This window comes from Desmodus rotundus, chromosome 1 (genome assembly GCF_022682495.2).
Source record: "Desmodus rotundus isolate HL8 chromosome 1, HLdesRot8A.1, whole genome shotgun sequence".
In the NCBI taxonomy this organism is placed as follows: Eukaryota; Metazoa; Chordata; class Mammalia; order Chiroptera; family Phyllostomidae; genus Desmodus; species Desmodus rotundus.
This window is the reverse complement of record NC_071387.1, coordinates 21,332,935-21,354,356: the sequence shown is the minus strand read 5'-3', so window position 1 is coordinate 21,354,356 and position 21,422 is coordinate 21,332,935. Positions and strand designations below refer to the sequence as shown.

Genomic DNA, 21,422 nt, shown 5'->3' with positions numbered 1-21,422 from the left:
GGCTTACAATGTGGGCATTGTTTCCTCCCCGAGATACATCTGCTCCCCTAAGGGTGGAGGACGAAGAAGAACGGAGTCGGGAGCATCTGCCAGGGCCCAGGGGAGAGCTGTGCACTGCCGGGTGGCCCACCCATGAGCCAACCTGACAAAGGTTAGAGTCGTGGCGGAAAAGTACTGACTTCCTCTGGCACAGCCTCTCCGCCCGGCCTCTTTGATGCTTTCTCTTATTTCGGTTGTTCCATGCTGTGCTTTCTTTTTTTTAACTTTTTACTACCTAAGCATTTCTGTTGCACATTCGGAATGTCCCTGAGTACCTTTTTACAGCATTTATGTCTACTATATTGACTTTTTTTTTGAGGTACTATATTTTTTTTTAATTTTAATTTTGTATTGTTATTCAATTACAGTTGTGTGCCTTTTCTCCCCATCCCTCCACCCCACCCCAGCTGAACCCCCCTCCTTCCCCCACCTCCACCCTCCCCCTTGATTTTGTCCATGTGTCCTTTATAGTAGTTCCTGTAAACCCCTCTCCTCACTGTCCCCTCCCCACTCCCCCCTGCCCATTGTTAGATTGTTCTTAACTTCAATGTCTCTGGTTATATTTTGTTTCCTTTTTTCTTCTACTTATTATGTTCCAAAAAAAATATGGAACGCTTCACGAATCTGCGTGTCATCCTTGCGCAGGGGCCACGCTAATCTTCTCTGTATCGTTCCAATTTTAGTATATGTGCTGCCGAAGCGAGCACTATATTGACTTTTAAAATCATAAAACACAATTCTGGTGAGTTTGCCCTCAAACCTGCATACACTCATTATGTCTATCTTCTGACAAGAAATTTGATGATACGGATGAAGCACAATAAACATGTCTATCCTCTTTCAGCTGAAACTCACTCAGCTGAGCATGCTATATGGTGAAATTTACATATCTCGTTAATCCTCATTAACGTCCTACAAGGTACGAAGTTGCATAAATCAGGTGTACAGGGGAGAGAAGGAGCCTCCCGGGGGTGGTGAGCGCACACTACAACATACAGGCGGTGTGTTACAGACTTGTACACCTGACACCTACGTAATGTTATTAGCCGGTGTCGCTCCAAAAAATTCAATTCTTTAAAAAAGTTTACAGGTGAGAAAACTGTAGCTCGGTGACAGGAAGTCATCTGCCCAAGATCACTCAGGTTATAGATGAAAAATCAATCCCAGGTCATCCTCGCTGACTCCAATGCCCCCGCAGTGCGGCCAGCCTCCCCGGTCACCCGGCGACCCCACGTCAGGGGAACTGTGCCTTTTGATTTTAAAATCAAAAAATTACAAGTGTTCATTTCGTTGTTGATGATGATAACAAATATTAGAAGGAATCTAAATATCAAATTATAGAAGGATAATTAAACTGTGGTAAAGCAACGGAAACAATATTACTCAACCATTAGAAATGCAAAGTTTATAGATTACAGCAACATAGAAACTCTTCATAACTCGAAACTAGGTAAGTACATTATGAACACACCTGTGCAAACGTGTACCTAGGTAGACAAGGACAGGAGGAAGTCAGGCAAAAGGAAAGCAGCATTTACAGGGGAGTAGAGTTCTGGGTGGGTTTTCCTTTACGAGTGCTTCTTGGTGCCTCCATGCTGTCCTCAGACAGACAGGTTTACAATTTCCCTGCCGATTCTGCGACGCCAGAGGCATGTGCTTTCCTATCATCTGTGGTCCCATCCCAAAGTATCTGTGTGCTGATTCAGATAAATTCAATTCTACTTTTCAGAAACAAGCATAAAATCAAAACTTCCTTCAAACTAAGATTTTGTAAGTTTCATACTTTATATGAGAGCTTTCATAAATTAATCACTTTCTCTCTGGGGACCTGATATCAAAACCAGTCCAATATCTGTAATTGCCCCCCATTTGATCGCATTGCCAGCTATAACAACTGTTTGGTATTCAACCGCTCCGGGAAAACAGGAGGAGAAAACAGCAGAGCAAGGGGCGCCTTGACCCCAAGGACAGGTGCCTCCTCACTCACTGGGTCACTTTCTCTCAGTGCCGCAGCTGCTCCCACTCTGTAGAGATTGAGATTTCCAGCATTTTAATCAGAAACTATCTGGTCACAAGGAGCAGCAGTCCACTTAGACTAGCTCAAACCACGTGGGAGTTGATAATGCGATTACTGGAGATATCCACACCCCGCAAAGCAAGGAGGTTAGGCCAGCCTCCTGGCACTAGGGAAGCCAGGGAACCCAGAGCAGGTCTCCTCTTCTTGCTTCTTTCCTTTCTCGATCCAGACCTACCCACCTCCTCTCAACCATGCTCCCCACCCCCCACCCCAGCTCCTGACTCAGAAGTTCAAAGGACACACAGCCCCAGCCAGCTGCCCCTGCAGAAAACATCAGGTTATTTCTAAATAAACCCGGTCCCGTCCGACAAGAAGAAAGACAGCACAAAGAGTGCTCAGCGCGAACTCTAAAGTGGAGGTGGGCGGCCCAGGAGACTAGTACAAGGGCACCCGTCCTGCCGGAGGAAGCCAAGACTGGCTAAAAGGTCAGGTGTTGGTAAAACCCCCAGGGCAGGAATCTAGGAGAGAGACAAAGAATATCTATCCTGAAAGCACACGCCACACGACGAAAAGCAAACGTCACTGAAATGAACAGGGTCAGAATGAGGTCAGCGGGGAGCGCTCCCAGTGTGTGCCAGCCTGGCGACGGCAACATGGGCCCCCCGCTGGCTCAGACTTCGGGAGAAGTCAGAGAGCAGACAGGTAAAATCAACCAGAAGGGAACCACGGCTCTGTATTGGGCAGCATCCGGTGAGCAAAGATAACAGAGTTGGGCATAGAAAACCTGGCTCTGCCACCAATTTGCCAAGTGACCTTGAGCGTCATTGTCCTCTTTGGGCATCAGTTTCCCCGTCTATAATGTCGGGAGCCTGGGCTGAGGCCACAGGAGGCCCCTCTGGCAGTCACCCTGAGGCAGCCGTGGGCTGAGTCAGCTTGTACTGGGTCATGGGAACTGACTGTTAAAGTTGGGCAGATTTTGTGAGTTTTTGTTAAACACGGCTGTTACTAAAAATTAAATTACATGCATTTACAATTAAATAAACTGTATTAAAACCCAAGAGTGAAAATAGTCAAAACTCATCACTTCCTAATCATTTTACTACATTGTACTATTATCTATGCCAGGGGTCAGCAAACTGTTTCTGTAATGGGACAAATACTAAATATTTTAGGCTTTGAGAACCAGACAGTTTCCATCACATATTGTTCTTTTTTATTTCTTCGCAACCCTTTAAAAATGTAAAAACCCATCTTCACTAGTGGGCTGCACAGTAGCAGGCGGTGTGTGAGATCCGGCCCACGGGCCATACTCTGCTAACCACTGATCTATGCTCTTGGGTTATTTACCTCTATGTCACTTATAAAGTAGAAATACCATGTAATTGTGTGCTGCTGAGCATCTCTCTCCAGCTCCATGTTTAGTGACATCACGTTGGTGGCTAAAGGTCGGCTACAGTGGCAGCACTTGTTTTATGGAAATGGGCAAATGCTGCAAACCAGGGCTTCTCCCCCTAGGGAGCCGGGTGCTACACTGTCCGGCGCACCCCTCCCCGAGGTCTCAGGGGGAGAGCATCCCAGAAAACTAAAGTGCTTCACCAACCCACCCAGGAAATCCAGGCAGAGAAGCAGAAGGAAAGGGGGGAAAGCGGAGCGTGGAGACAGAGGAAGGGGAGGCTGAGGGACACCAGCCCTGCACGCCTGGGCGTCGTTCCATCAACACGTGGTTGGTTAACTGGCAGGGTCTGGCTTGCTTTTCTGCACCTGAGAGTGAACCTATTTTCTTCTTCTCTCTCTTTGAAAATGCTGTTTCCGCCCTGGACAGTAATAAAGCAGCTGAGGTCACCCAGAAGCCACCGGGCTAGACACAGGGCAATGACTGTAAAGGGGACGGGCAGACACCAGAGGGAAAGGTGGTGGTACGTGCAGCGGCCACCTCTGCTGTCCTGGTGAGGAGTTGGGGCTTCTCTTAAAATAGAACCATAACCACACAGGTCTAGACTAAGCAGCAATTTTGGTTTTAAGGAAAGCTGATACCCAACAGGATGAGGAGAACCCCCCCCCCCGAAAGTTTGTTTTCAGCAATTTGGGCAATTTGGGCTCAATTAGGCAAGAACAGTGCCTGGCAAGGAATAAAGAGACAACCAAAACCAGCAGTAGCCCTTCAGGGCATTTGTAAGGTAACCTTCCTACTGTCTCCCAGACTGTAAACACTGTTTGGGGAAGTGAGATACAGCCTTAACTGTTTGGGGAAGAAACCCTCTCAATTCCTCTCTAAGCCCCAAGGAAAATCCACCCTGGACGTGTATAACACACTCTCACCGACCTGCTCTACTCCTCCCCATCATTATAAAAAAACTGATAGAAACCAGAAAAATAAGTATATCTTTTCCCAACTCCCAGTTGCCTAGTCCACATAGTACAAAATGCTGGGGAAGCAGAGAGCAGAAAAGAATAAGGTTAGGGGTGGGGAGGTGGCAGATGAAGACAGAGGTGGTTAGAGCCTGCTGTACAAAGAGACCCTTGAACTGAACTTTGAAGGAACAGGCAGGCAAAGAATAAAAGGAAAGGGCATTTCAGATGAAGGTAATGGAGCACAAAGAGGTAAAATATAGTCGTTATATTTAAAGGTGCTCAAACTCAGTCATGGGAGAAATTCAAATTAAAAACCACAGTGAGAGATAGGAAAGCCGCAAGAGAACAGAACTCCTGCCCCAACAATGAGAGAAAGAAACACAGACACTCTAAAAAATCATAACGTCCCTTGAGCCTTCCAGAGAGCCGAGGCTACAATGCGACCAGGAGAAGTGAATCCTGGAGAACGACAAGCCCCACCGCGAAGAGGACACCGAACTGTGCCACCTTCGCCAGAGCCTCTTTGGGGGAAGAGGGTAAGAAAAGAGCTAACATTATAACAAGTTCTTAAGTTTTTTTAATCCTCACCTGAGAATGCGTGTATTGATTTTAGAGAGAGGAAGGGGGAGAGAGAGAGACATCCAGGTGAGAGAGAAACACTGATCAGTGGCCTCCCATATGTGCCACAGCCCGGGACTGAACCCACAACCTAGGTATGTGCCCTGACTGGGGATAGAACCCGCAACGTTTGGTGCCCAGGACAATGCTCCAACCAACTGAGCCCCCTGGCCAGGACATTATAAGAATTCTTAAAAGTCAAGTGTGGGCCCTGACTGGTGTGGCTCAGTGGGCTGGGCGTAGTCCCGCAAACTGAAAGGTCGCCAGGTTGATTCCTGGTCAGGGCACATGCCTAGGTAAGGGCCAGGTCCCTGGTTGGGAGCATGTGAGAGGCAATAGATGGATGTTTCTCTCCCTCTCTTCCTCCCTCCCTCCCTCCCTCTCTCTCTAAAAATAAATAAATAAAATCTTAAAAAAAAAAAAAAAAAAAAGGAAGTCGAGTGTGGACAGACACAAGAGTGGCCACACTCTTAAGCTCTTTTCCGTTCATTTCTACCAGGTACTCCAGAGAAAGACTGGAGCAGGCAGGAGAGCTAACACAGCCCCAAACAGACACAAAATCTTGCCCACTTTCCAGAACCTTCTCTTAGAAGAAGCCAAAGCCCTAAGCCACTAGACAAGGAGTAGACAATCCTCCTATACCCAAGGCCTAGGCAAAGACCCACTGTCTGTAGAAGGGACAGAAACATAGCTATCTGCCTCTGGGCGGGAAGCAGGAAACCCTTCTGTCTCCATGGTATCCCTTACACTGAGCAACAAGCAACAGCCTTCTCCTGCTTGTGGGAGGAAGCAAATTCCCTCACAAGTGGCCCTCAATAATGCGCTACCACTACACATCCCGCCACACTCACCAAAATTAATAAGACTAATGATGCCGAGGGTCTGCAAGGATGCAGGACAACAAGAACTCTCATACACTCCTGGTAAGAGTGCAAATTGGTGCAACCACTTTGGAAACTATTTGACAGTACCTACTAAAGCTAAACACGTATCTACCCTCTAACCCAGCAATCCCACTTCCAGGTATTTATCCAACTGAAATGGGTACATACATGAGCCAAAACACATCTAAAAGCATATTTGCCCAGCCAAGTTGCTCAGCTGGTTGGAGAGTCATCCCATATACCAAGAGGTTGTGGGTTCAATCCCAGGTCACAGTGCAGAGAGGAGGTAACCAATCAATGTTTCCCCCTCACAACAATGTTTCTTTCTCTCCCTTCCTCTTTCTCTAAAATCAATAAACATATCCTTGGGTGAAAAGGAGGAGGAGGAGGAGAGGAGGGAAAGGTAGGGAAACAGGGGGAGAGAGAGGGAGAGAGGAAGGGGAAGGGGGAGGGGGAAGAGGAGGAGGAGAGGAGGGAAAGGGAGGGAGACAGGGAGAGCGGGAGGAGAGGAAGCGGGAGGAGGAGAAGAAGGAGAAGCAGCGGCAGCACATTCATGGCAGAACTATTTGAAACAGCCCCGAACTGTAAGCAACCCAATAATCACCAACCGTGTATGTACAAATTATATAATTGTAGTTTGTTCACACAATGGAATGAATACTATGCAGCACTGAAAATGAACCAGCTACCACTGCCTGCAAGATGAATGAAGCTAACCGACACGTTGAGTCAAAGAAACCAGTGAAAAAACAAATCCATGAATTCATTTCTATGAAGTTCAGAAACAGGCAAAACTAATCTATGGGATGGAAATCAGGCAGGGATTACCTTTTGGAGGGTAGTGAAAGGATGGGAGCGTTTGGGGTTTTTTTTTTTTTCTTCTTTCCTCTTGCTCTGTTTCTTCCTGGATATTATTCTATTAAACTGTTTCAAAAACAAATACATTGTTGCCAGAGTTGGGGGGTGGTTAGTATGACATTTCTCTGTTATTTTTAAATTAGACCCATAGGAAGCCTCCAGGCACACGTTCAAGTTTGACGTAATCCAGTTACAAAGGTGGATTAAGGGGGCTGATGATCTTGCACGAACAGGCAACTCCCTAATGTACTCATGGATGGCACACTGGGCCCCAGAAGCCAAACAAGCAAAGTGCCTTATATGTATACACCAGGGAACAAATCCAGGCGGTGTAGAGAGGCACGCCAGGCCACAGGAACAGCCAGCCCCTAAGTAGAACTTCCACTCCAAAGCTGCGAGCCATTCCCCGCTCATCCTGCTAGGGACACAGTCTCTGCTCAAGGAGACAACCTTTGTATCAGGAGAGAAGGGCTTTTCAGAGGGGGGCATGTGGGCTGGGACTAAAAGATGAGTGATTTCTGGAGTAGAAAGGGGGAGTGGAGAGTGGTATCCCAGGAAAGGGAACAGCACAAGGAAAGGTGCGAGCTTGGGGTGCAGTGATGTGACTAGGGGTGCCACATGCAGGGGGACGTGGGGAAAAATGAGGCAAAGGGAAGGTGGCCACGGGATCAGGAAGGACCTCATCTGCCATGATCAAGAAGTTGGGCTTTAGGTGACGGGCAAGCAAGAACAGTTTTGAAAGCTGGGCTGGGACTCAGTATTTTAGGAAGATGACTCAAGTGGCCTCATGCAAGCAGCAAAATTAAAGGGGCGACTCTGGTCAGAGACATCAGAAGCCCAAAGCCTTCTCCTGCACGAAGACTGGGCAAGAAAAAAAAAACAACAACTTCCCAGGACATTTACATGTCAAGGTAGTTTGAGTCCAAGTGCCGCTTTCTCTTGCTGGGACATGACTCATCAAAACAAGGATCAGGCTTCTGCTGACTGAGAAAAGAAAAGAGCGTTGAGCTTTTAAAGAGGTGGAGGCTCCCAGCTGAGGGCTGCAAGATTCAGGCCTTCCTGAGCCGCACGGTGACCCATCAGTGGGGCACGGAGCCCCCGTGAGAAAGATCTAGTGCTGTGTCCAGGCTGGAGAGTCAGGACTCCGGCAAGGCTGGCCACGGAGGGTAGCTGAGGAGTCCTCTGAGAAGGAACATAACCCAAAGGAGGAAAAACCCTGCTAGGCTGAAAGAAGGCCCTAAGGGCGGGGGAATTCTGAGTTCAGCCAGGCGTCTGCCTTCCTTCCATCTCTTGACCCAGCCCCCATTAGTTCGTGTCAGAGCCCTCTGTGGAGCAAAAGGCTGTAAGCAAAGATAGACACAACCTGGAACTCGTGTAGTAAAGGTGGAGGAGACAGTCCTCCTCCACACACCCCTGACACCTGAGGGCTCGGGGTGGCAGCCAGGGAAGAACTCCAGGAGAAGTCACAGCCATGTACAGACTGACAGAGAACAGTGGCCCCGGCCACGCCTACCTTACAAGAGCAACGCCAGCCATAGGAATGGGCACACACTGCAGAGTCCTCCACGGTGTCACAGCGGGGACCCCTTGGCAGCGCACACACTCTGAGCTCGTGGGAAACACCCCGAAGTGCTGCTGGGGGCCCAGACGGAGCCTCTGCACAGGAGTCAGGGGCCAGAGTAGGTGTGTTGGTGTCCCAGCGTGAAGGTGGGACTGCTGCTTCCCCCAAGCTCCGGTTTGTCCAATTCTGAATGAGTGTTGTTCCTACAAGGCCACGTGAAACACTGTGGAACTGCCTACTGTGGAAGCCGAGTGGAGGCAGAGTGGTTTAACCAGGGCAGGCAGAAAACTCCTAAGCCTGCCCCCAGTGCCACCGCTGGCCTTCTTCTCTGGACCTGAGAGCTTTTGGCCACAGATCTCTGTGGGATGCTTCCCTCTGTGTTCCTGGAGTCCCCAGTTATGTAAGTGCCTCCCCAATATCTCTGTTAACCCCTGGGTTCCTTCTTAGGAATCAACCCGAGCTACATGCAAATGTTTACGTGACTTGCAACTTTCAAGCACACCGTCATGATGAAATTGTGGAATGACAACTGTCAAGACCAGGGCCCTGGCCACGCTAGCAGGAGGAACTCTCAGGGTTAATGGGCTCCCATGGCGAAGAGAGATTGACGGACTGGAAAGGAATCTAGGAGAATCACTACAATGTGAGCGATTGTAAAATCTTTGTGAAAGTCTCTATGCCCGAGTAGGGCATGGACGGGGGTACTGCCCTCCTTGGATGTGGTGACACTGGCTCAGCAAAACCCCCGCAGACTTTCCTGCTGAGACTCTCTGCTCCAATTTTGGGATCCTGAAGCCCAACTTACTGATGGATGGGGCCGGAAGAGCAGTTATAATCAACGTTGCTTCCCTTCCGGTCCCCAGCTAAGAGTCACATTACAAACACACTACTCGAATATTGCTGGGCTAAATCAACAGTCTGGTACAAATTGGCCCTCCCTCTGTTCCTCAGACGTGCCAGGTTCTTCCCCTTGCCTTCTCAACTGTAGCCCTCTTTTACTGGAACGCTCTGAACCTACATCTTTGTACAGCCGTCTACTCAGCACGCAGGTCTCACCTCAGATGTCACCTCCTCGGGGCACAAGGGTACCTCTGGGGTGTTGGCGATGCTCTACTTCTTGGCCTGGGTGCTCGTTACACGGGTGTGTTTACTTTGCAGGAATTTACTTATGACTTGTGCATTTTTTGTATGTATTTTGTACGTATGTTATACTTCAACAAAAATGTTTCTTTTACAAAATAAGTTGCCTCCTCATAAATGCCTTCCCGACCACCCCATGTTCCCCACCTTCTCACTCTCATGTTAGCTTTATTTATCATCTTCATGGCACTATATTTCAAATTAGCAAGTCTATGTTTGTGTTTACTTAGTTATTTTCTGTCTCCTTCTCTCGATTATAAGCACCGAGAGAGAGCAGGACGGCATCTGTCTTGTTGCATGCTGCATCCCTATTACAGTGACTGGCAAGAGTTATCAAGAATGAATGAATGAATGAATGAATGAATGAACGAACAGCAGCTCTCCCTCAGCCCTGTTCTGAATTATCTGCATAGTTAGAATGTCTCTGAATGACGGATGAAGACATCTACTTCTGTGAGACACGTAAGCCAGGGATTCTCAAGGTCTTTGAATCTACAGCGCACTCCAGGCTGTGACGGATCATACATTTCTTCTATTCTTGATGGAAGAGCGAAGACCCTACCCTGGAGTCTCAGTCCTGCGACCCCTCCCACGCAGTGTGACCTCCCTAAGCCTCCCCTCTTTAGGCATAAAGTGGTGAGAATCATCGTTACACCTCAGTGGCAGTTGTAAAAATTAAATGAGAAAATAAATGTAAAACTGCTTCTAAAGTAATACAAGTGGAAATGTAAAAGTTCTCTTAAGTAGACCATTATTAGTAGTAGTATTTTGGAAATGATTCAAGGAATGGCTTTGTCTTTAGTAGAATTCATTTGCTTTTGGATAGTATTAAGAATAGATGGGAAGAAGGATTTCCTTCCTTCCGTGCCTAAGAAAAAGGAGCATTTAGGGGAAAAAACAGTGGCAGACTGCGAGGGGGCATGAATGGATTTTCTACAGCACTGGTCACGTTCTGTGTCTTAATCTGAGTGCTAATTACATGAGTGAGTTCTATTTGTGAAACTTAGAACTATAATGATTTTTACGTTTTTATATGTGTAGTTATACTTTAATAAGGAAGTATTTAAAATATATGGCAAATGCAGCTGTATCTCCATAGGCTACTCAAGGTGTCCAAAGTTTTGGCATCTCTAGGCCACACTGGAAGAAGAAGAGATGTCTTAGGCTACACATTAAATATACAAACACTAACAAAAAAATCCCATAATGTTTTAAGTAAATTTACGGTTTTGTGTTGGGCCGCATTCACAGCCATCACGGCCGCAGGTTGGACACCCCTGGAAAGAAAACCTCCCCTGCTCCTGTGTCTCTCCTCTCCTCTCCCACTACCGCACTCACAGCATTTCTGACTCCCAGTGTCTGGGCGGTTTTCCCACCCCAAGCAATTCCAGGACACCAGCTAAGGTGTTCTACAATGCAACTCAGCTCTGACACCATCCACCTGGAGATAGTATCACATCCCACAGGTTCAGGGCACAGTCCAACAAGGCTCTCCCCCCACCCCCACTTCAGATGCCAATCGCAAGTCAAGGTTGTTACCTAAGTTTCTGAGCAATGAGCTCTAAATCAGAGGTTCCCGCCAACCCCTCCTCAAGTTCAATTACTTGCTAGAACAGCTCATAGAACTCAGGGAAACACTTACCAGTTTATTATATGATAAAGGAAGCAGATAAACAGCCAGATGGAGAAATACATAATGCCAGGTCTGGGAGGGACCTGAGCACAGGAGCTTCTGTCTCCCGAGAGTTGAGGTGTGTCACCCTCCCAACCCCCAATATGTGGACGTGTTTGCCAACCTGAAGTTCTCCGAACACCCATACTCTGGGGTTGTTTTTAATGGATGTTTCATCACATAGGCATGAAGGATCATTGACTTCATTTCCAGTGCCTCTACCCCTCCAGAGAATGGGTGAAGCAGAGATGAAAATTCCAAGCCTCTGATCGTGGTCTCGTGTGTCTGGTGACCACCCCCATCAAGGAGCCATCCAGGAGTCACCTCATTAAAACAAAAGACAGCTATCACCCAAGGAATCCAAGGGATTTAGGAGCTCTGTGAGGACTCAGGGTCAAAGGCCAAATATTAGAAAAAAAGATGGTCCTGGTGCCCTTATCACTTAGAAGAGTACAATGGTTTTAGGAGCTCTGTGCCAGGTACATGAGGCAGAGACCAATGAACATTTTTTCTGTATTTCACAGCTCCTAATATAAAATACGTGAGACGGCCTTCCACCAGGTGTCTCCAACTGCTGGTATTTTTAATTGAATAGTCAAAGGGTTGTCCTGTTGCCTATAAGACTGGCCTGATGGAAATGACCCGTTTTGCCAGTTAACAAATTCAAAACTCTATTTAGAGTACCACCGTGGAAAGCCATTTATATATCCTTACTCAGGTAAAAAGTTCCTGATCACAATTCTCTGCGTCAAAATAATTTATTAACCTTGGGTCCTGCTATAATTTATATGATGGAGACACACAGAGTACAGAACAGTCAAACATTTTCACTTATTTATGGGCATTAATTCTCTCATTCAGAGCAAAACCATCTGCTTAAAGCCCATAAACAATTAGAACTGAACACACTGATACATGCAAGGCTAATTACCCAACTTGCAAACTGATCCCCCACCAAATAGCCAGAAATCTATCATGTCCTCCAAATGTTAACACATGAGCCAATTAGGACCACTAATGAACCCCTACTGCTGGTATCCATTCAATTCCACACATGTGTCCTCGGCCCCTGGCTATGCTTATCTCTGTGCTGGTTACTAAAAGGACTAAGATGAATCCAATGCCATAGCCCCGCCCTACAGCGCCAGACTCCCAAGAAATCCTGACCTCCAAAAGCCAGCTGAACTTCAAATAATGGTAGGCACAAGTAGCATTGACTGGGCTTCAGTAAAACAACATGAAATGATTCATTCCTTATTTAAAAAAAAAAAGTTTTATCTATTCATTTATTTATACATTTTTCCCTCTTTCCGCATTAAGTCTGTTTTCCTGAAATATTTCAAAATAAATAAAATTAAATGTGTGCTTTTACATTTCCTGTGGAAAACAACTAAAGAAGTGTTTGGAAATCACCGGGATAGAGAAGGAAGGAGAATGCTGCTTCCACAGAGGTTTCTGCCAGGTTCTAAGTTCAGTCCCCATGGGCAACACAAACGTGTGAACTGAGCCAAGTTAAAGGGACAAAGGAACAGAAAGGTTCTGGAAAATGTGCCCTTCTTAAAGGTATTTTAAAATATACATTTTTTTAAAGTACTTTACGCTGAAACTGCAAGTGTGCTATCCCATATCCAAATGTCCTTCCTTTCTTACCAAGAGAACCCAATTTTTATGAAGGCAGATATGGCCCGCTTAGAAGACTACATTTCCCAGCCTCCCTTGCAGCTATTCTGGCCAATGAGATAACTGTAATTCCCATTCCAAATGTCCTTCCTTTCTTACCAAGAGAACCCAATTTTTATTAAGGCAGATATGGCCCGCTTAGAAGACTACATTTCCCAGCCTCCCTTGCAGCTATTCTGGCCAATGAGATAAGTGTAATAGGCAAAAAAAAAAAAAAAGAAGAAGAAGGAGGGGAGGGGAGGGGAGGGGAGGGGAGGAAAAAGGGAAAGGGAAACGGAAACGGAAACAGAAACGGAAAGGGAAAGGAGTGGTTGATAAGTGTAAGTGGCAAAAAAAGGAAGGGGAACCAAAAGCATCTGCCCCAGGCTCTAACTTCAGGGAACCCACACAGTATACAGCAAGGGACAGTTGGGTGCATTAACAGGAATAGTAGTGTGTGTGATGTTCCACTGTGCACAAAGGGTTATAAGGAAATTAAGTGGGAATTATTAATTCTAATGTTGAAGGTGTTTTCCTCACGTTACACAAGCAGATTTTTAAGTATCTTTTATTGATTATGCTATTACAGTTTTCCCAATTTTCCCCCCTATATTCCCCTTCCATTCTGCCCCCACAACCTTCCAGCATTCCCCTGCCTTAGTTCTTGTCCATAGGTTGTACATATAAGTTCTTTAAGTCCTCTGTTTCCTATACCATTTTTTATCTCTTCCCATCTATTTATGCCTACTAATTATGCTTCTTCTTCCCTGTACCTTTTCCTACCTATTCCTCCCTTCCCCCTCCCCACTGAAATCCCTCCATGTGATGTCCATTTCTCTGATTCTGTTCCTGTTCTCGTTGTTAGCTTAGTTTTTGTTTTCATTGTTTTTCTTTTATTTTGGGTTCATTTGTTGATGGTTGTGAGTCTGTTGTCATTTTATTGTTCATATTTTTTATCTTCTTTTTCTTAGATAGTCCCTTTAACATTTCATATAATAATGGCTTGGTGATGATGAACTCCTTTAACTTGACCTTATCTGGGAAGCACTTTATCTGCCCTTCCATTCTAAATGGAAGCTTTGCTGGATAGAGTAATCTTGGATGTAGGTCCTTGCCTTTCATGACTTCAAATACTTCTTTCCAGCCCCTTCTTGCCTGCAAGGTTTCTTTGGAGAAATCAGCTGATAGCCTAATGGAAACTCCTTTGTAGGTAACTCTCTCCTTTTCTCTTGCTGCTTTTAAGATTCTCTCCTTATCTTTAATCTTGGGTAGCTTAATGATGATGTGCCTTGGTGTGTTCCTCTTGGGGTCCAACTTCTTTGGGACTCTATGGGCTTCCTGGACTTCCTGGAAGTCTACTTCCTTTACCAAATTGGGGAAGTTTTCCTTCACTATTTGTTCAAATAAGTTTTCAATTTCTTGCTGTTGTTCTTCTCCTTCCGGAACCCCTATAATTTGGATATTGGAATGTTTCAGGTTGTCCCAGAAGTTTGTAAGTCTCTCTTCACTTTTTTGAATTCTCATTTCTTCATTCTGTTCCAGTTGGATGTTTATTTCTTCCTTTTGTTCCAAATTGTTGCTTTGAGTCCTGGTTTCCTTCCTGTCACTGTTGGTTCCCTGAATATTTTGCTTTATTTCGCTTTGGGTATCTTTCATTTGTTTTTTCAGTTTTCAACCAAGCTCAATCAGTTCTGTGAGCATTTTGATTACCAGGGCTTTAAATTCTCCATCAGGTAGGTTGGCTATCTCCTCATCATTTAGCTCTCCTTCTGAAGTTTTGCTCTGTTCTTTCATTCGGGCCATATGTCTTTGTCTCCGTGCAGCTGATAGGTTGTAAGGGGGTGGGGCCTTAGGTATTCACCAGGGCGGGGCAGCCCTCCTTGCTGCAGTTGCAGTGCTGCCTGTGGGGGAGGGGCCAGAGAGGGAACAATGCAGCTCACCTGCTCATCTCTACCCCACTTTCCAATGGACTCTCCTGTGAGACTGGGAGTTTCTCCCACCTCGGCAACCACCGTAGTCCACAGTCAGCTCTGCGTCTCAGTTCCACCTTCAGCCGGCCCCGCCCGCACTGTCCGCAGCCTTGCCACAGTTTTTCTGAGCCAGCCTGGCCAGCACAGTGGGTTCTTACTGGTCTGGTTCTCCTGGTTGATTTTTTTTCTTTAATTTCTTGGTTGTCGGAGTTCCATGCAGTTTGATTTTCTGGCACTTCTGGTTGTTTATTGATTTTAGATTGGTTTGTTATCCTCCTTTTGGTTGTGCAAGGAAGTGAAGGGTTTCTACCTCCACCTCCATCTTGGCCAGAACTGCAAACAGATTTAGAGCAATGCCTAGTTGCCAGCTGTGTGGCTTTCAGCAAATACTCCCCTTCCTCTGAGCCTGGATTTTCTCATATTTGAATGGAAAAATAGATCCCACCTCACAGAACTACGGTGGGAACTCAGTAAGGTTAACTTTTAAAGCATACAGCAGGGAGCTAATCATATAGTACATAATTTAAACTTGGTATTCCCCCTTGCATCTTTTCCCCATGTTCGTTGAGAGCTAAAGGCCATTGTGCAGAGCCAAAGAGGGTGAATGCTGAGGATAGCATCTGATAAACTGTTTACCAGCTTTCATTTACAAGACAATTGATAAAGCGTTCACTTGCAAAGGAATCTTAGTCTCTGCGCTGCCATTAAAACCAGATCTTGTTTAGAAAGGCAGGAATTTCTTTACCATTAATGGAACACATATTTATTAGCATGCTGTCGCTCTGAAGTGCTGGAGCCGTTCCCTCCACACCATCACGTCCAGCACGCCGAGTGGAGACAGGGAGTAGGGCGCAGGAAAAGAGGGCATTTAAGAGCTTTATAGCCTATTTTTACATGTTTGGCAAGTGTCCCATACACGTCATTGTCTTGGTTTACGAGGCAAATCCTGCCAGAAAAATCATCCGTGATCTTCAGGGAATTGCATGTTGAGGGAATAAAACCACACTGTTGAGCATGGAGTAAAGTGTCTTTATCTGCAGCTCTCCTCCTCCACCCTCATTATAGGCATGTTCTCATAGGAAAAAACACACACACTTCCCTCCAGGACACAGTATGAGATTCAGGAATCCAGTGGGCACCAATCACGCCTTAGGTAAACAACCCCCACTTTTATACATTACTATCCTGAACCGTCTTTCCACCACCGATTTCAGGCCCTTGTACATCAACTCAAAAACATCATAGTGGGCCATCTAGCAGACAAGTTGCAGCATCACCACCTTCTTTGCCCCAAAGAAGGGTCTGAGCCTTGTGTGAACAGTTTATTTCAGTGATTTTGTGACTTTCCTACATGTTGAGTTGGCAGCGATCTGTCCACTCCCCCTCAGAGCCCCTGACCTGCCCTCCTCCATGCTATACACATGCCCCTTGCTCCACCCACAGCACGTTGCAATGCTCTGCTTATTGGGCTTGCACATAAGGTTTCATTTGAAAAAAGGCAAAAAATCCAAGACTAAAATTCTCTGAAAAGCATTGTTGTTGGGTTTTTTTACCCTTAATTTTTTTTTAAATGGGCAGTGGAAAAAGTGCAAATATTAATACTATTAAGTGTAGGATTTAGCCCTGGCTGGTGTGGCTCAGTGGATTAAGTGTTGACCTGCAAAGCAAGGATCGTTGGTTCAATTCCCACTCCGGGCACATGCCTGGGTTGCAGGCCAAGTCCCCAGTAAGGGGCGCGCAAGAGGCAACCACACACTGATGTTTCTCTCCCTCTATTTCTCCCTTCCTTCCCCTTTAAAAATAAATAAATAAAATCTCTTTAAAAAAGAAGTTTGGGATTTATAAATCTAATATATTTTTTTTAAATGAGGGCACTTGTTAGGGGTATTAAAAGTGGTGAATCTTTAGCCTCAGTGGTACATATAGCTAGATAATGTATTTTCGACTGTGAATATAACCACAAAATTATAGAGCATTATGAAATGTTGGAAAGATAGCATCAAAGACAGTGCCTAAAAGGCAAGGTATTATTTGAGATTCATTTTAGCTGTGGGGTTTGGTCCTCATCTTATAGCTGTTATGTCTGTTTCGGGGTGTGCTGAACTTTCACATAAGCTTTCAGGAATGTGGATATGTATAAAAGTAAGGGAACACGTACAATCCAGCTTCTTCCATAGCTGTGTCCAATCATGTCTTGCATAGTGAGGCACTCCAAAGAAAGAGCTAGCCAGCACAGACCCCAAAGCACCACAGCCAAGTTTGTACAAAGTCAGACAGAAATGGCAGGCAAGTGAGGTCAAAGTGGGCCTGAGTCCACACACCCAGGAAGCCCGAGGTTGGGAGGCCCCTGATCCCAGACTGGCTGCTGGAATTCAGCGCAGATGCGGAACTAGGAAGTCTCCTCACAGAAGGTCCAGCAAACCTCACTGAGCACCCACAGAGTTTCAGCAGGTTTTGAAGGAGAAGTCATTAACCAACATCTAATATACAGAATAGGTTGCTCCAGAAATTCCTTATTTGGCAGAAAATATGAATGTGAACTATGATGTGCACTGGTCTGGTCTGGAAATCCCCAGTTAAGAAGACACAAATGTTCATTCATAGCTAATTCCAGAGCAGTGCTGTCCAAGAGAAATACGACGAGAGCCACATATCTAATTTTAAATTTTCTAGTCACCACATTCAAAAGTAAAGAAAAACAGACACAATTAATGTTAATGATCTACTTTATTTAACCAATACATCCAAAGCATTACCATTTCCAAATGTAATCCATATAAAATTAGTGAAATATTTTACATTTGTCACACTGAGTCTTCAAAATCCGTTGTATTTTTATACTTATAGCACATTTCTTTTTTTTAAACATTTTTTTATTGTTGTTCAATTACAGTTGTCTGCATTTTCTCCCCACCCCTCCACTCCACCCCAGCCAAACCCACCTCCCTCCCCCACTTCCCCCCTTCCCCTTGGTTTTGTCCATGTGTCCTTTATAGTAGTTCCTGAAAACCCCTCTCCCCACTGTCCCCCCCCACTCCCCTCTGGCTATTGTTAGATTGCTCTTAACTTCAGTGTCTTAACTGCTACATTTTCAATGGAAATACTTATCAGTATTTAGATCATAAAATTTATAGTTGGAAAAAACAGACTCATATACCCAATCTGTTTCACATATACCTAAAAGTTTTCTAGTAACTGACTGGAGTATCCATTTCTAAATTTTAATTTATTAAAATTAAACAAAATTCTAAAATTCAGTTCAGTCATGTCAGTCACACTTCAAGCACCCAGTAGCTACAGGTGCCAGCTGCTCCCAGAATGCACTGCTCAGCCCTGGACCACCAGACTGCATGTCTACCTCGCTTTGCAGAGGAGTCACTACTGAAGGCCCACTCGGGAATAGACAGCAGCATACCAGAAATAATCCTTTCTTTTGCAGAATGCTTTGAGAGTTATAAAATACTATATAAGCCCAGTGGAATATGGTGGATAGTATAGGAGCTTTGTGAGCAAAAATATTTGAGCTCAAACCCCAGCCCTGATACGTTGGCCATTCACATTAGCCTTGCCCAGCCTCTGTTTTTTGCATGTAGAAGGAAATCGATATTATATGGCACACCAAGCTCGTGGGATTGATCTGAGGATCACATAAGATGATGTATAGAAAGATGACTGAAAGTTATGGAGATGTTAGTTATCATTATTATTTCAACTATACAATGTGGGTAACATCCTTGTTTTATTATAAAGAAGTTCAGTCTCAAGAATTTAATAACCCAAAGTCACACAGCCAGGACATTACAGGGGAAGAACCCCAAACTATATTTTCTAGCTCCAAATCAAATACTTTTTCCACTATTGGTACCACAGATACCTTATATAAAACCTAAATATTCAACTCCAATCATAGAATACTTAGGGGTTAAGTAAAGAAATTTGAATCAAGAAATTAGGATTCAACATAACAAAAGATGATGGAAAAAAAATTAAAAGCCCCGACATGCTCTGAAAAGAAATACTGACAATAAGAGAAATGACCAGTTTTATTACACAAAGTTTTAAAGGCAGTTTTACAAGTACTTCTCAAGACTGTCAGAAAAATACCAAAGATTTCTCAGGTGTTTTCAAATACAGGTGGCTGCTGTCCCTTTAAGAAACATTAGCAGCTCCTGAGGAGATAATCATTTCTTGAAAAGGTACAGAACCTTTGGTTCAGAATCACAAAACATTTCTAAACCTGCAACACTCTCAAGGACAACTGTTGTTTGAAACCTGAGGTTTATATATGAAAAAGATTGCTTCTTTTAGCAATGTGGGATTCTCCTTGCAGTTTACTGCGCTGATTTATCTTGAAGTCAAAGGTGATGCCTGTGATAAACCTTTCTGTGAAAGTAGAGAATTGCTCAGTTAACAACCAGCTGGCTATCTTCTAGGGGCAGGCATCCTACGGAGTCCCGGCAAGGAGAAGGCAACACATGATCAGCAATAAATCCCAGTCCCTCCTCCCAGAGCCCACCCCCCCCACCCCCGGAATCTCAGTTGATATCCTTGCTTTTTTTTTTTTAACATTTTATTTATTTATTTTTAGAGAGAGGGAAAAGGAAGGAGAAAGAGGGAGAGAAACATCAATGTGAAAAAGATACACCGGTAGGCTGCCTCTTACACGCACCCAACTGAGGACCAAACCTGCAACCCAGGTATATGCCCTGACCAGGAATCGAACTGGCGACCTGTTGTTTTATGGGACAACACCCCCCATGAGCCACACCAGTCAGGCCCATGTCCTTGCTTCTTAGTTCATGAGAAAAGTGATAACAACAAGAGACAACCTGCCAATTCTCCCACCACCAAACCTACCATTTTCCTGCAACTGGACACAGCCTTCCCTCCAGTCGCAAAGGATTGTCGCTCTACCTCAATTTTGCCTTCCACATCTCATGAGCGCATCTGATAGGTGGAAGCTGAATTCCAGCCAGAACTCAAGCTACAGGGGACTCAGGGATCATTTTTCTCACATCCCACAGATAATCCGGCAGCAGATTCTGATGATTCAAAATTTATTCTTAATCCAGCCATCTCTCACCTCCTCTTTTGATACCATCCTAGTCCAAACCACCATCACCTTCACACCCAGACAGCAAAAGAGTCCTAACTGGCTCCTGATTCCAGTTACACCCCTTTACAGTCTGTTCTCCACACAACAGCCAGCAATTTTAAAAACTAAATCAGATCATGCTGTGCCTCCCACCCTCAACTCTCTAATGGCTTTCCATAGCCTCTCCTACCCAACACCGCAGGAAAAAGTGAAAATAAAGGGCCCTGCTTTCCCGGAGAAACGCAGGAGCAGCAAAAGCTTCTGCCTTCCAAATCTGAGGGAAGTGCAAGTGACTGGTGAAACTTGAATTACTTCGGGAACTCGGACTGCAAGGCAGGCTGGGGAAAATGTCATCTCTTGATATAGGAAGGCCCTCAAAAGTCGCTGGACTATACATTAAGGCCAGTCCAGCACCCCCCACACTGTTCACTGCAGCAGCATTTACAACAGCCATCAGCTAATCGAAAACAGACTTAAAGGCCCAAAAGTAAAGGGCTGGTAAAATACAGTCTACTACACCCAGGTAATAAAATGACATGTTCATTTGTGAAGGGCATTTTATCAATTAAGTGAAAATTAATTGATAAAATTAATCACGATACATCATTTACCAAAATAAAGGGGTCAAAAGCAGTATATTCAATCTGATCCCACCTTGAAGGGCAACTAGGGAAATTTAAATGTGGCATATTATTATTTTTGCAAGTAGGATAATGGTATTGTGATTATGTAGGAGAATGTCCTTGTTCTTAAGAATTTATTACTTTCAAATAATTCAAAACAAAAGCAGAGAGAGAACATTAACAATGGATGAGTCTAGGAAAATGATACGTGGACATTCACTGTACACGTCTTTGAAGTTTTCTGTTGGTTTGAAATCCCTCAGAATAAAAATTTGGGAGAAAACTGCTGGGGAACAGTGGCGAGTTTTATTTATTTGCAAGTCTGCTCTGAGTTCAGGGTGTTTCCTTTGCTCCTGCCACATCTTTGGAAACGTGTGCTCTCAGACTGCACGTGTACAATGTTGTCATCTCCGGTAACTCCCTGTGGGTTTACGCTGCTCTTTCTTCCTTCTCCCATTCTTTTAGTACGTTCTGAGCAACTGCAACTGTTCCGGGGAATAACATGCACACACGTGCACACAGCAGAAATAATTAGATCAGTGATGTCAAGTGCACGGCAGGTGGGCCACCGGAACCCCTCCCGCACCGATGGCAATCATCCCTATGCCCCAGAATCCTGCTCAACACAGCTGTCCAGACAACCCTGAGCAATTTCTGGAAGTTGAAACGTAAGATGAAACCTTTGCCTTCCTTTTTATTAAATATTTTAGCAAAACCTAAAACTACTATGATTGTCATAAGTGTCTCTGAGGTGACTGAGAAAAAGAGCTCAGAACCTGGAGCCAAAGACCTGAATTCAAACCACCCTCTACCTCTTACTTCTTGAACCCTGGGAAAGCCTCTTAAAGGTCTTTGGTCCTCAGTTTCCCCACCTGGAATGAGCCTTCCTCACAGGAGAACAGGGTTGTTGAAATGAGATCAGGGCACTTCATAA

At 45.0% G+C, this 21,422-nt stretch overlaps 1 non-coding gene across 1 annotated transcript; it reads right to left on the bottom strand.

Annotated features, from left to right (window-relative positions):
- Positions 1–639: 639 nt before the first annotated feature.
- LOC112304629 (U6 spliceosomal RNA) lies at positions 640–746 on the bottom strand. The gene has a single exon (XR_002974762.2). It is a non-coding gene; the product is annotated as a U6 spliceosomal RNA (small nuclear RNA).
- Between the last annotated feature and the right edge of the window lie 20,676 nt (positions 747–21,422).